The sequence below is a fragment of the Carica papaya genome, chromosome 7 (assembly GCF_054855325.1).
Source record: "Carica papaya isolate Zhongbai chromosome 7, ASM5485532v1, whole genome shotgun sequence".
In the NCBI taxonomy this organism is placed as follows: Eukaryota; Viridiplantae; Streptophyta; class Magnoliopsida; order Brassicales; family Caricaceae; genus Carica; species Carica papaya.
In genome coordinates this window covers 692999-705894 of record NC_142315.1, presented here as the reverse complement: position 1 = coordinate 705894, position 12896 = coordinate 692999, and the positions used below count along the sequence as shown (strand labels likewise).

At 37.2% G+C, this 12896-nt stretch overlaps 2 long non-coding RNA genes across 2 annotated transcripts; one reads left to right on the top strand and one right to left on the bottom strand.

The window, feature by feature from the left end:
* Positions 1 to 1574: 1574 nt before the first annotated feature.
* Positions 1575 to 3654, top strand: LOC148252849 (uncharacterized). Its single transcript, XR_015813641.1, has 3 exons — positions 1575 to 2355; positions 2626 to 2775; positions 3319 to 3654. It is a non-coding gene; the product is annotated as an uncharacterized LOC148252849 (long non-coding RNA).
* Positions 3655 to 3740: 86 nt separating this feature from the next.
* LOC148252848 (uncharacterized) lies at positions 3741 to 5254 on the bottom strand. The gene is made up of 2 exons (XR_015813441.1): positions 5069 to 5254; positions 3741 to 4276 (listed from the first exon to the last, which is right to left on the bottom strand). It is a non-coding gene; the product is annotated as an uncharacterized LOC148252848 (long non-coding RNA).
* Positions 5255 to 12896: the final 7642 nt, after the last annotated feature.

The window sequence follows — 12896 nt, the reverse complement described above, 5'->3', positions numbered from 1 at the left end:
TATTGTGGTCATTATAATTTGCTACTACAAGTGCATTGTGGGACTCTATAGCTACATCATTCGACATGGGTGCATTGCATGTCATGGCTACATCATTCATTTTATTATTATATTTATTGCATCGATCAATATATGTTATAGCAGTAGCATTCAACCCACGTGCTTGACATTCATCATAGATCGTCATGTGTTGATTGTTAGATTCGAACAACAATATCATATATGGTGGATTGAGAGACAAAATGACTTTCTTCAAACTTTTTTTGGATTGATTAAAGACTATATGATGATATCTGCAGACATTTAAAAATCTCTTACTCTCTGTCTCCGTCGAACTCTCTTATTGATTAAAATAATAATTTATTTCTAGTTGTAGATTTATCTTATATAAGCACTACTCTGAATTGATATTTTCTATTTTAATCCAGTTTAATATTAGTGTGTGTATATATATATATATATATATATCAATAAGTTGGACTCTAATTGAACTGTCATTTTAAAATAGATGTTAAAACTGCGAGATAAGATGGATCTGGTCCTGTAGATCTAACGGACTCATGTTTATTTTTTAGGTCATACATTCAAAAAAAATTAAAAATAATATTTTTTAACACGAAATAAATGTAAAAAATATTTTGTTTGAATCAAATAAATGGGTATCAAATCAAATTATGAATTTCTAAATCGAGAGAGTATCAAATCAATTTCTGAATTTCTAAATTGAGAGAGTCTTGGGGGGTATAATAATATTAAGAGCATACCATACATGTGGTATAATAATATTCATTAATTTTTATAAATACACTTCCATATTTGTATATTTAGCATATCATATCTGATATTTATGCATATATATATATATTATACGCATTAAATATTCATCCACGGTTGTCAACTATATATACTTGCACACATATATGCGGTGAGTCGTCACCATATTATATACATCACACACCAACAATATTCAGAGAGTATAAAACCATGAGGTCAGCAATGGTGCTGCTTCTGCTTTCCTGCCTCGTCTTCTCAACTCTGCTCAACCTTGCTCGAGGTAACGTCAAAATCTATGTCATCAATTCTCACGTACATATGTTTTTTTTTTTTTATTATTTAAAATTATATTTAAATACTTTGAAAATTATGACGTAATAATTTTAATTATTTTATTTAAAAAAAATTAGGAGATCCACCACATTGTCCAGAAACAGAGAACAATATTCCAGGACCATGCGAGACCGACGGAAGCCATCAGTGCCTGGTTGATTTCTTGAGAACTAAAGGCGCAGGAAGTATGCCCAAGAACTGTAAATGCACCAATACGGGAAAGGATCAACATTCGTGTGAATGTATGGTTGTTTGTCACAAGTGATACAAACAAATGAAGAATTGAGAAATTTTACTGTTTAATCCGAGAAAGTCGATGTTTTTCTAAGTTTATTTTGTTAATTTGTTTTATTTTCACCCATTTGACTCCATAAACATCTCTACAATTATCAAGACTGTTCGTTTTTTTCTATTAAAAGAATCAAACTTATTTGACAGCGATGGTAGTTTTAATTTTGATCATTTTAATAATTAAAAAAATAATATCTTTTCGACGAACAAGATGAATTCCGATTCAAAGAAATCGACCTACGATCATGACGTGCGATAGATATCTTAAAATTTGTTGCTTCAAGACAGTGATTCTCGCAAGAATATGTGTGTGAATGTTATTCTTTTATAGCGATCTTACTTAATAAATTCCACAATATAATTATTATTAATAAAGTCGGTTACGTTTGAGCGCGGAAGCAGTCTATTTAAACCATAAAGCAATTAGTAAAACTTTGGAGCAAAGAATCATGGCGGGTGGGAAGAGAAAGGCTGATTCCGAACAAGTACTCTTCGTTCTTCCAAAGAGAAAGGCCGATTCAGGCGAAAGCATTGGCGATTGGGAACGCCTCTTGACTGAAACTCTTCACAATCTTCAGAGGCCCGATCTTGGCCCCGAGCAACTTCTAAGGATGCAGAGGAAGATCAATTGTATTAGAGAACGCATCGAGTCAAGGTTGCATGCTATTTCGGATCCAATCAACCGCTGTTGATTTTCTTTCAAGATTGTTCTAGAGTTCCAAAGTTTGGGGGATGAATATTCCTTCAATTATATTGTTTGACCGTCGGTGACTGGTAAATACTTTGTTTTTCTATTTACTAATTGGGAATCTCTTTGGAATTTCATCAGACCGCATCGATTTAAAATTTCACGCCCTTTCAACACTGTTGATTGGTTCCGTTGATTTACAAGATTATTGCACTCCCTTTTAGTTACAGGATATTCCTTCGATTCAATATTTTGACGATCGGTGACTGGTAAGTAGTGCTTTGCTCTGTAATTAGTAGTTTCAAGGCATTTGTAAAGAATTACTTTTTTTTCGGGACTTTCTCTGAGATAACTGGTTGGGAAAATTGGGTTTTATATTTTTACTTTTTATTGTGGCTTTATGATACATGGCTGTCGATGGCGCTTAGGGTTTTACGAAACGATTTATCTTCCAGTTCATGATTGAGAAGAGAATACATGCTTGGTTCACATTTCAATATATTTTGATCGCGTGTTTTGATGGATCCATTCACTTCTAGGGTTTCTGCTGTTGATGGAAGATGTTTCTATCTTGAGCAAAGGGATCAGAATTGATTCTATGTTTGGTTGGAAATAGTGAGGAACAGCCCAAAAAAAGACATTTTGAAACCAAATTGAAGACTGCAAGTCTGGAAATTAGGAGAAAAATGGTATAAGTCCTGCTTTAAGATAATACAAAAAAGTAGAGAGCAATTTTATATAATTTACTTTTGGACATTTGAAGAACAGAAAGAGTCTCTTTGAGTTTCCCGTATATGTGGGTGTGTGTATATACATATAGATGGTTGGACTTCAATTTTGTTTGATAAGATATACAGCTTATTGCTATAATACAAGGTTCTCATGTACAAATGTAAATTTTTCCTAGTAAATGTGTTTTGCTGTTTATATTAGTGGTGTAAGATCATAAAGCTCCTTTGATTTTCTACACTGATGGCTTCACTCTGTATTCTGCTTAAACAATGCAGTGAATCATGACATGCCATTTTTTTATATATGAATAGCTTGCTTGATATTTGCTAAACTTCTTGATATTTGATATCTGATTGCTAATTGCTGAGTTCAAAAATTTCCCCTACCTTCTTCTGACTGAAATTCTCACCTCATTTTGCCAATATTTTGGTTATATATCTATCTTATTAGTCTTTTTGGACATTACCCATATTGAACTTTGTGATTCTTTCCCCTCGTAGCTGGAACCTGAATTTCGGCCTCTCATATCTGAAGGTGTACAAACATTGATAAGGTTGGTGCAAAGGTGATCCTAGGATGAACGAGGATTTGCATAATGATTCGGGACCAGGAGGTTCCTGATGTAATTATAAGACTCCCCAGCCTAATGAATTTGGAGGTGACACATCCAGTTCACATGCTAAGACATGGGAGCAAAAAGAAGATTGCACCATGGAAAAATCTTATGTTGTGATACTTCCATTGAGCATCTTAATCCACATTCAAGATGTTATTAGTGACATTAAATAGAGAAATACCGGTGAATATATTTTTTCAAAATACATAGACGGAAAGAGTTAAACGAATGACCAATTTAAATATTTAAAATAATACAAAAACTAATTTAATATTTAAGCATTTATATTTATAATATAAGTCGAAATATATTATGTGAAAGTGCTACTATAATAATTTTATATACAAATACAATGCTCGAAATTTGAAGATTTTAATGAATCTCGTCTTTCTACATTGTATGAAATCGTAATTACTCGGATGTAGTTTATCATAAGATAAATCATTAATTTCGGCATTAAAATTTGACGTATGGTCTCGTCTATTTATATTTGTTTTTAAATGTACGATTTTTTTTGTATTTTCTAACAAAAGATTTAAATAACTATACTATATATTTAGAAACTTTATAAAAATAATTAAAGAAATAGATATGTATGTATAATAAAACTCGTATGTGTATATATATATATATAGAATATAAGTTTAAATATTATTATATGATGAAATTTATTCCTGCGTACAATAATTAGATTTAACATGGGTAGCTGCACTTGCAGATGTTGTCACGAATGCAATGTCCGTCGGCTTTGCTGTACTGTCTGAAGCAAAAGCTTTTGCAATCTTGTTCGAAACAAGGGAACATGGGAAAGGGATCACTGCACTGTCCGTTGACCAACCCAACTGACCATCAAAAAATCCAATTTATTAATTAATCAAAATATAAAATCAGATAAAATTCCTAATTATATATATATTATATCATATCATATCGTATCGTATCGAAATTGAGATTTTCTCACGTGTTTGTTTGTATTCAAGTGGATGTATACCTTTCGTACGACATGATCTCTTTTGTTTGTAAAACATTCCTAAACCCTAAAAGCTGTAAAATCAAATATTTATATGAAATCGAATCGTGTCGTCTCTTCAGGAGGATACGATCTCTTATGTTTATGAAATATCTCTAAACGTAAAAGTGCTAAAATTAAATTTGTATTAAATTGAATTTGATTACACATTCGATTCACTCTCAAAAATTATTTTTCGGATTATGTAAAAATGGGATTGACTTATTGCAAGGTGACAGTCGATGACACGAGATGTATACCTAACTAACGTGGTGGAAGAATATTGATGAGCACATCTCCGAACAATTATTCAAAATTTTATATTTAAACTTACAATCGAATACATTCATTAAAAAGAATTCAGTACATTTATATATATATATATATATATATATATCTGTGTTATATTGAATTTGAATCAGTTTTCGAATTAATCTAACACTGAGTGACTGCTTCAATCACGTCATTACTAATAAATACTACTTTTTTGATTTTGAATTTTCTCAATTATTCTTGTAGGAGATTAGGAATTAGTTTTTTTTTTTTTTTTCTAACCATTCGATAAAAGAATTCATTTTCTTCGTTAACGAATTTTAAAACGGGAAACAGAAAATTTTAATATTACCTGAGAAAACGACGAAGAGGACAAAGAAAACGCAATGAAGCTTCGCCATGATCGATGATCGCCAACTCTTAGACGATAATTTTGGAAATATACGAATTAATATGCAATAATTATGTGTAAGATTATAGGATATATTTATAGAGCTAGAAAAAGATTAGAGATCATGGAAAGAAATTGAAGAAGGGAATTTTTTTGAAATTAATGGCCGAAGATTTCGAAAAATCTAAGGAGATATTACAAAATCATAATAGGATATTTTACTAAAATTAGCTACATGTATATCTATTTTTTTGACCAACATACTAAAAATATTCTTCAACTTTCTAAAAATATTTAAGTCAAAATCTGTATTTATTTTTGAATTCTTAAATTTGTACCCATATATATATATATATATAATCCTTTTAGATGTGTACACATGACAGAATGAGATAGTATAATATTAATGTTATATAAACACATGTAAATTGGAATAGTTACATGTATTTTATATCTATATATCATACATTAGTTCACGTTCTATCTTAGTTAAATTGTTAAAAAATATTCTTTTTATTAAAAATTTATATAGTATACAATCATATTATATTCGTCGAGATTTAATTTAATTTGACTATTACAGACCCAACAACATACTCATAAATTAAATTTTTAATTTTATTGAATCGAGTTTAGATTAATTTATTTTTGAAAGTATATCATTTAGTATCAAAGAAAGATTGTTATACACATATATAGATATATATATATATATTATTTGATGAAATTTATTGATTGGTGAATAATAATTAAAATTGATTGCTGGTAACAATTTTATCAAAGTAAAATTTCAGTTTTATTAAATTAAATATTATCGATACATAAAATATCTATAAAATAATAAATGGTATATAAATTTTGAACTCGTGAATTCTAAATAAAGTATATATATTTTAATAACTACACGACTGTATTGTTAGTATAAGTATATATCGTTTAAAAAGTTATCATTACCTGAGATGACAAGGAAGAGGAGAAAGGAAATGCAAGAAAGCTTTGCCATGATTGATGATCACCAAACTCAAATGAAAATCTTGAAATAAAGAAATTAGTATGTTATAATTATGTGGAAAATTATTTGGTATATATATATATATATATATATATATATTGAGTGAGAAAAGATTATGATAAATTAGTGATTGAAAATTTTGGAAAGTAAAGGAAATAAAATCGTAATCCGATATTTATAAGATCAATTCAGTATTTATAAAATTTACTCAAGAAATATAAAATATGAAATTAAACATAAAATCACTCAAGATCTTCATTATAAATATTGTTCATGCTTTTTATGGCTACTATTGTTGTAATACTCAGGACCAGAATTTGGTCCAGGATTACTTTTAGTATTTAAACTTTTCTATTATTTATAAATTAATTTAATTTAATTTTTGTTGAATTTATTGAAAAAAATGAGTTAGAGATGTAATTAAAAATAATTTTAAGGAAAATAGGTAAAAATTTAGATTCGGGAAGTGTTTTTGAAAGAAAAATTAGAAACAGAAGGTCAAAGTGCAAGTAGAAAAAATTGTATCACGTAGGACCGCTCAATCAGCAGTCTCGATGAACCGGAGCATGCCGCGTGGCGAGACACGATAACGTCGGTGCCACGCGGGCGATTTGCGTGCCCTGCGATCGGATGGTCCAGGATCGATCCCGTGAGCATAGACGGCCCAAATTTATTTTTTCCTTAAACGCGATCGGACAACCGAGATCAAATTGCAATTGACGGTCCATATTTATTTCCTCCTTATGCGCTATCGGACATATGATATCGATCGTGATGGATAACCCAAATCAACATAGGATGGATATAAATATTTTGCATCACACGGGAATCCAAACCCTAACTACTAGCCCCCGCTGAAGAAGAAAAACCAGATGCCGGAGAAGGAGGCCGACCGCCGACCGCCAACCCCCCGCTGCACCAGAGCCATAGCCGGCCGCCCAAAAAAGTAAAAATTCTCCTTATCCACTCAAAATTTGATTTCGAGCATCCTTGTGGTCAAATTGGAGTAAAAGGGACGGTGGGTAAGCTAAAAACTGCGGTCAAAGTCCGGCGGAGCAGCTGCGGCCAAAACTCCAAAACTCCTCCGATGAGCTCATTCTCGATTCCTGTTTCATGTGATTTTTTTATCATTGTATTCACCGTCCTTTTTTGTATAGGTTAGTTGAAGAAAGAACCTCAGCTGCGAAGGAGGACTGGCGGAGCCGCTGCACCCGAAGGTTCCCCTTGTCGGTAGGTTCAATTTTTTGTAATTTTTGGGCCAACCAAGACCGCTAATGTGTTTTTCTATAAGGATACGGCCAAAATCGGTCAAAACTGGCTAGGTCAAGGTGAATCGCTGCTATGCCAGAACTCCAAAATTGTCCATAATGAGTTTTAAACACCAATTGTGGATTTCTATGGTGTTTTTAAGTACGTAACGAGTGTTTTGGATTCTACCAAAAAAATTCAAAAAACTCAGTACATGTTAAGATGCGTAGTAGATAGCAAGATGTTTCAAAACACCGATTTGAGTAAGGATCCCTCACTCAATTCTTCGTTACAGTAAATTGAGATTTAACGATGTATAATTTCGTATTTTTATGAAAAATTAAAAAATCCTGTAAATAATTACATGTTACTAGTGGAGACAGAACCGATTAGTGTACATTTGTCCTGATTCCCAGTTTATTTTCATGTACTACCTAAATTGCTCACTATTATATTGTGCATGCTTACATTAATAGTTTTTATAGTCTTCTCAATTATCTAGGTTAATTGGTTCCTTCATGTATGATTTATCTAGTTATCTTATTACTCGATTATTAGTTATGATAAGTTTAATCGCTTGCTTAAATGTCGTTTTATTGATATGTGAATATAAAATGAGATACTAGCATTGCGTGGTTGATTGTTATGTTGATGAAAATCTATATGTGAAAGACTTATTGGGTACTTGGAAAAGAGCAGACGGACTCGGTACGTAGGGAACCCTACCACGAACGTTAGTTCAGTCGGATGGGACTGAGAAGTCCCTTACCAGTAAAATTTGAGAGATATAGTCCACCCTCATACCGAACAAGATATCGAGGTGGTAGAATATTCGACGCCCACTACCGGACGGGGGTTTGGAGACAACCAGTTAATTGTTTAATTGAATAATTGGTTCACGAGTAAGGGTACATCCCAATGGATCCTCAGAGGTACCGGTAAACAAGTAAAAATGAAAAGTAATCGTCTCTTGTTATCTTATATGTGAAAATAAAAAATATATAAATATGAGTTTTCATAGGTTGTTTTTGAAAAAAACTTGTTACGCAAATACGGAATAAATGACTTTTTTTAATATTAAATAAATTTACATTAAATTAAGGGCTCCATTAATTATTTTTCTAATTTTTACCAATTTTCAGTCTTTTGTATCTGTAATTAGTGTGATATTCTTACTAAGGTTGTATAACTTATCCTTTCATTAATTATTTCAAATCAAGAAGATCAAGATCTAAATTTCAATCAACATGAGGGTTGTGAGTAGTTCACTACCCGAACTCCCTTCAAGAGTCATAGGATGCTTAGTTATTCGCTTTTCGTTTATTTCTTTACTTTGTATTTGTTTTTTTAGAAGAGACATTATCGTAGTTTTATTGAACATTCTAAATTATTGTATAAGGAATGTAAACTCTAACTCTATTATTCGCTTCAGTATTTAATTTATAAATTTATTTTCATTTAAGTTCGAAACCTTTACAATTGTTATTGGTGCTCTAAGTATGCACTTAATGAAGATATACATGTTCGACAATATTGTTGATTTTAATCTTGATTCTTTAAACGATCAGGAATCATCATTTCTTTGACAAAAAAAATCAAATTTTAGTAGTAGTCTACAATCATGACATACAAAAACTATTCGATAATTTGTCATCTCAGGGATAGTGTAGGGTGCGATTGTTGTAAAAAGAAGTGCATCAATTAGTCAATTGATATGTTAAACAAGAGGAAGTATGACAAGAAGTGTAGCACCCGGAAAGGAGGAGGGAAAAAAAAAGGGGGGGGGGGCACGTCAGCAGCCACGTCAGCAGGCCCGGTCAGCAGTCCCGGCCAACCGGGGCCTGCCACGTGGCAAGATCGCGTCACTCCAAAAGGAGCCACGTTGGCGATCCGCGTGGGTGCGATCCGACGGCCCAGATCAATCGCGCGATCGGACGGCCCAGATTCAAACGCACGGACGGCCCAGATTCAATCAAAAACGAACGGCCCAGATTAAAACGAAATGAACGGCTATGATCAAAAGGCAAGGGGTTATAAATAGAACCCCCACACCAGACCACAAACCCTAGCCGCCAGCCGCTCGCCGGAGAAGACGAACCAGAGGCCGACCGCCGCCACCCGCCGCCACTCGCCGCCGCACCGGGGAAATTTCCGACCGCCGATCGAGGTAAATTTCATACCCCGACTCGTTTTTCCCCACTGATTCCTCCTATGGCCAAATCGAAGCCGAAATCCCGGCCAAACGGCCGGAATACGCGGCCGAAGCCCAGCGGCGCCGCCGCGCCCCCTCTCGGTTTTTGCCTCCGACGAGGCCCTTCCCGGCCTCCGTTCGATGCAATTTTTATATCACCGTGATCACCATTCTTTTCTCTACAGGTTGACCGAAGCCAAATCACCAAAACACGAACCTCGCCGGAGGGTCGCCGTACCCGAGAGCGCCGCCGCCGGTAAGCTCCGCTTTTCCGTGATTTTTTGGCCCCCCGAGGGCCCTAGGGTTGTTTTCTGACAAGGACCGATGCGAGTGTGGCCGAATTCGGCCGAAAACGGCCGAAAACAGCCAACCCGAGGTGACTCGCCGCCGCCAGCGGCGGCGCCGTCGCCGGAGCACGGCGGAGCCGCCGTGCCGGAGTTGCGATTTGGGCCGAAAGAGGCCCTGGGCCTAATTTGGATTTTTTTTGGAACACGTGCAGGTACTGTTAGCGTGTTTCAGTTCCCCGGGAAAAATTTAGGAAAAATTAGGGACAGCCTGCAGGCGCACTATGAATCGTATTCGGATCCCGAAAACAAGTAAGGACCCCTCACCCTATTTCCTATCACGGTATTAAAGTTCAAAATGATAAAACGGTATTTCTTGAATTAACGCATGTGTGAAATTGCTTAAGGTTGCTAATGGAGCCCGAGTCTAGTGTGATTGATGATTTACTGTTATTTGGCCTGTTTTACACTGTTTTACAGCTTTAAATGCATTATGGGGTTTGATGTGTTCATTTTATAGTTTCGAATGCATATATTACTGTTTTATTAATTATGGGTTGAATGACTGAAGAACTGATACTGTATGTTGTCTGTTCGGCATGAATTACGATTTGCTTGTTTAAATGTGAATTGATGATGCTTATTGAGGAAAAAGGGAAATGAAACATTGTATAGACTGATAATTGTATGATGGGGTCAGCCTGACTAGATATCCTGGGAGATGGTGGACGGACCGGGTCCGTAGGGAACCCTACCGGGATTGTGGTCTCACATGCCGGACGGGGCATGGAGATCTTATGGTTTTGGCGCCCATACCGGACGGGGTATGGGGACGGCCCTGGAAACTGATTATGAATGTTAAAGGTTAACGGGTAGCGGGACCCCTAGGGACCCCCATGGATACTAGTAGGCTGGTAAATGAGAAAAGGATATGTTGTATAATGATTGAATTACAAAAGGCGTGATAAGTGCTATGTTTTACAGCTTATATTATTCCATGATTGTGATAATGTTATTATTTTTCTTATATTGTTTTCATAAATTCCACCGAGGTAAGTGGATGGTAAAGGTTTTCATGTTAATAAACGAGTTTATTGTAAATTATGCTCCATTGGTCTTTTTGTGGTTTTCTACCCATCTTTAGCTCCGTGACGGTGAGATATCGTGATGTTCTTACTGGGCTAGTGTAGCTCACTCCTTAATTAACCATTTCAGATCAGGAAGACATGGTTCCCGAGCCCGTTCCGCAGGAGGACGACGAAGGGGATGCCTAGAGACTCTGTAGTCATACGCATAGTTTATTTTCGAGTTTTCTTTCTTAGTTAGTTTAACCTTTTATATTTTAAGTACGTTTTTTTGGGTTTTTTTCGTGTAAGGGATGTTAACTGAAATTTTGATCTTGCTTCCGCATTCGATATATTTAAATACTCATTTCTTTTTTAATATTTTCCGGGGCTGTTACAGTTGGTATCAGAGCCGCATTTCCTCGGACCCATCCCTTACACTATAGTCCTTTAAAGAAATACTCACCGATTGGTCGTTACTCAACCATTCCTTGTAAATGCAGGTACACAGAAATGAGGAGAGGAAGGCCCCCACTAAACCGAGCGGCCCAAGATAATTCGCTTCGGGAGGATTTGGACAGATTATATGAGATGGTGGAAGCTCTCGTAGCTGCCCAGCGAAGGCAAGAGGAGAGAAGGGAGTTACCGGGACCTCCTCCGCTAGCGCAGGTTGAGCCCCCGTTACAGCAGGCTGATCCCGAGCCACCCCGGCAGGAGCCTGTTCCTCCACAGTACCACCCGGCACCACAGCCGCGGTACGACCCGGTACCACAGCCACAGTACCAACAGGTACCGCCACAGCATATTCCAGTGCCCCCACCCCATCAGCAGGCGCCACCACAGGGTCCCCCAGTTCACCCTCAGCCGGCCCCAGTTCCTTTACCTCGGGACCCCGCTCCCTCCTTGATCGACCCTGGCTTCATAGAGAGGTACAGGAGACTGAACCCTTCTACTTTTTCGGGGGGATCCTCTTTTGAAGAGGCCCAATACTGGCTGGCGGAGACTGAGAGAGCCTTTGAGACCTTGGGAGTAATTCCTGAGCAGAGGGCTGCCATTGCCTCCTACATGCTGGTAGGGGAAGCAGTACGCTGGTGGGAGCTCAAGCGGGCCACCCTGCCTGTACCAGTTACTTGGGAGCAGTTCCTAGCGGCTTTCCATGCGGAGTATCTCCCTAAGCACATCCAACATTTAAAGGAAATTGAATTTGCTCAGTTGGTCCAGGGTAATATGACAGTGTAGGAGTATGCCCGCAAGTTCCTGGAGCTGGGCCGACATGCCCCGGAGACATTGTTGGATGAGGGCCGAAAGGCCAGGAAATTCCAGTGGGGTCTCCGCCCGGCGATCAGACAGCACTTGTTGGTGATGGAGCTCGAGACATATTCGGCAGTCCTGGCAAAGGCGCAGATCATAGAAAGGAGCTTCGACACCCGCCCTCAGCTAGCGGGAAGTTCCCGACCTTCAGCCCCGCTCCGCAGGCCAGCGCCTACCATGCCGGTCCAACCCAGCAAGAGACCCAGGCCTGCCGCTCAGGGCCCTCCTCAGGCTATGGGGGCAGCTCGTGGGAAGATCTGCCAGTACTGCGGCAGGGATCATGGGGACCGACCCTGCTACCGCCTCAACAACACCTGTCGCATATGCGGCAGTGCCCAGCACTATGCGAGGGAGTGTCCTAGGAACCAGAATCAAGGGAGGCCTCCAATCCAGGGCAGAGTTTACAACCTTACCCAGAAGGACGCCGATGCAGACCCGGACGTGGTACATGGTATGTATACTATCTCTGGCCACATTGCTCATATTTTGTTTGATACTGGTGCATCACATTCTTTTATTTCACATGTTCTTGCTTCCAAAATTTGTGTACCACCTGATAGACTTGATTCATTATTGTTTGTATCTACCGCTGGGGGGGAGACATTACTAGGAGAGGTTGTCTACAGGGCATGTGCCGTGGAGATAGCAGATAGGAAATTGAGGGTAGACCTGATAGGGT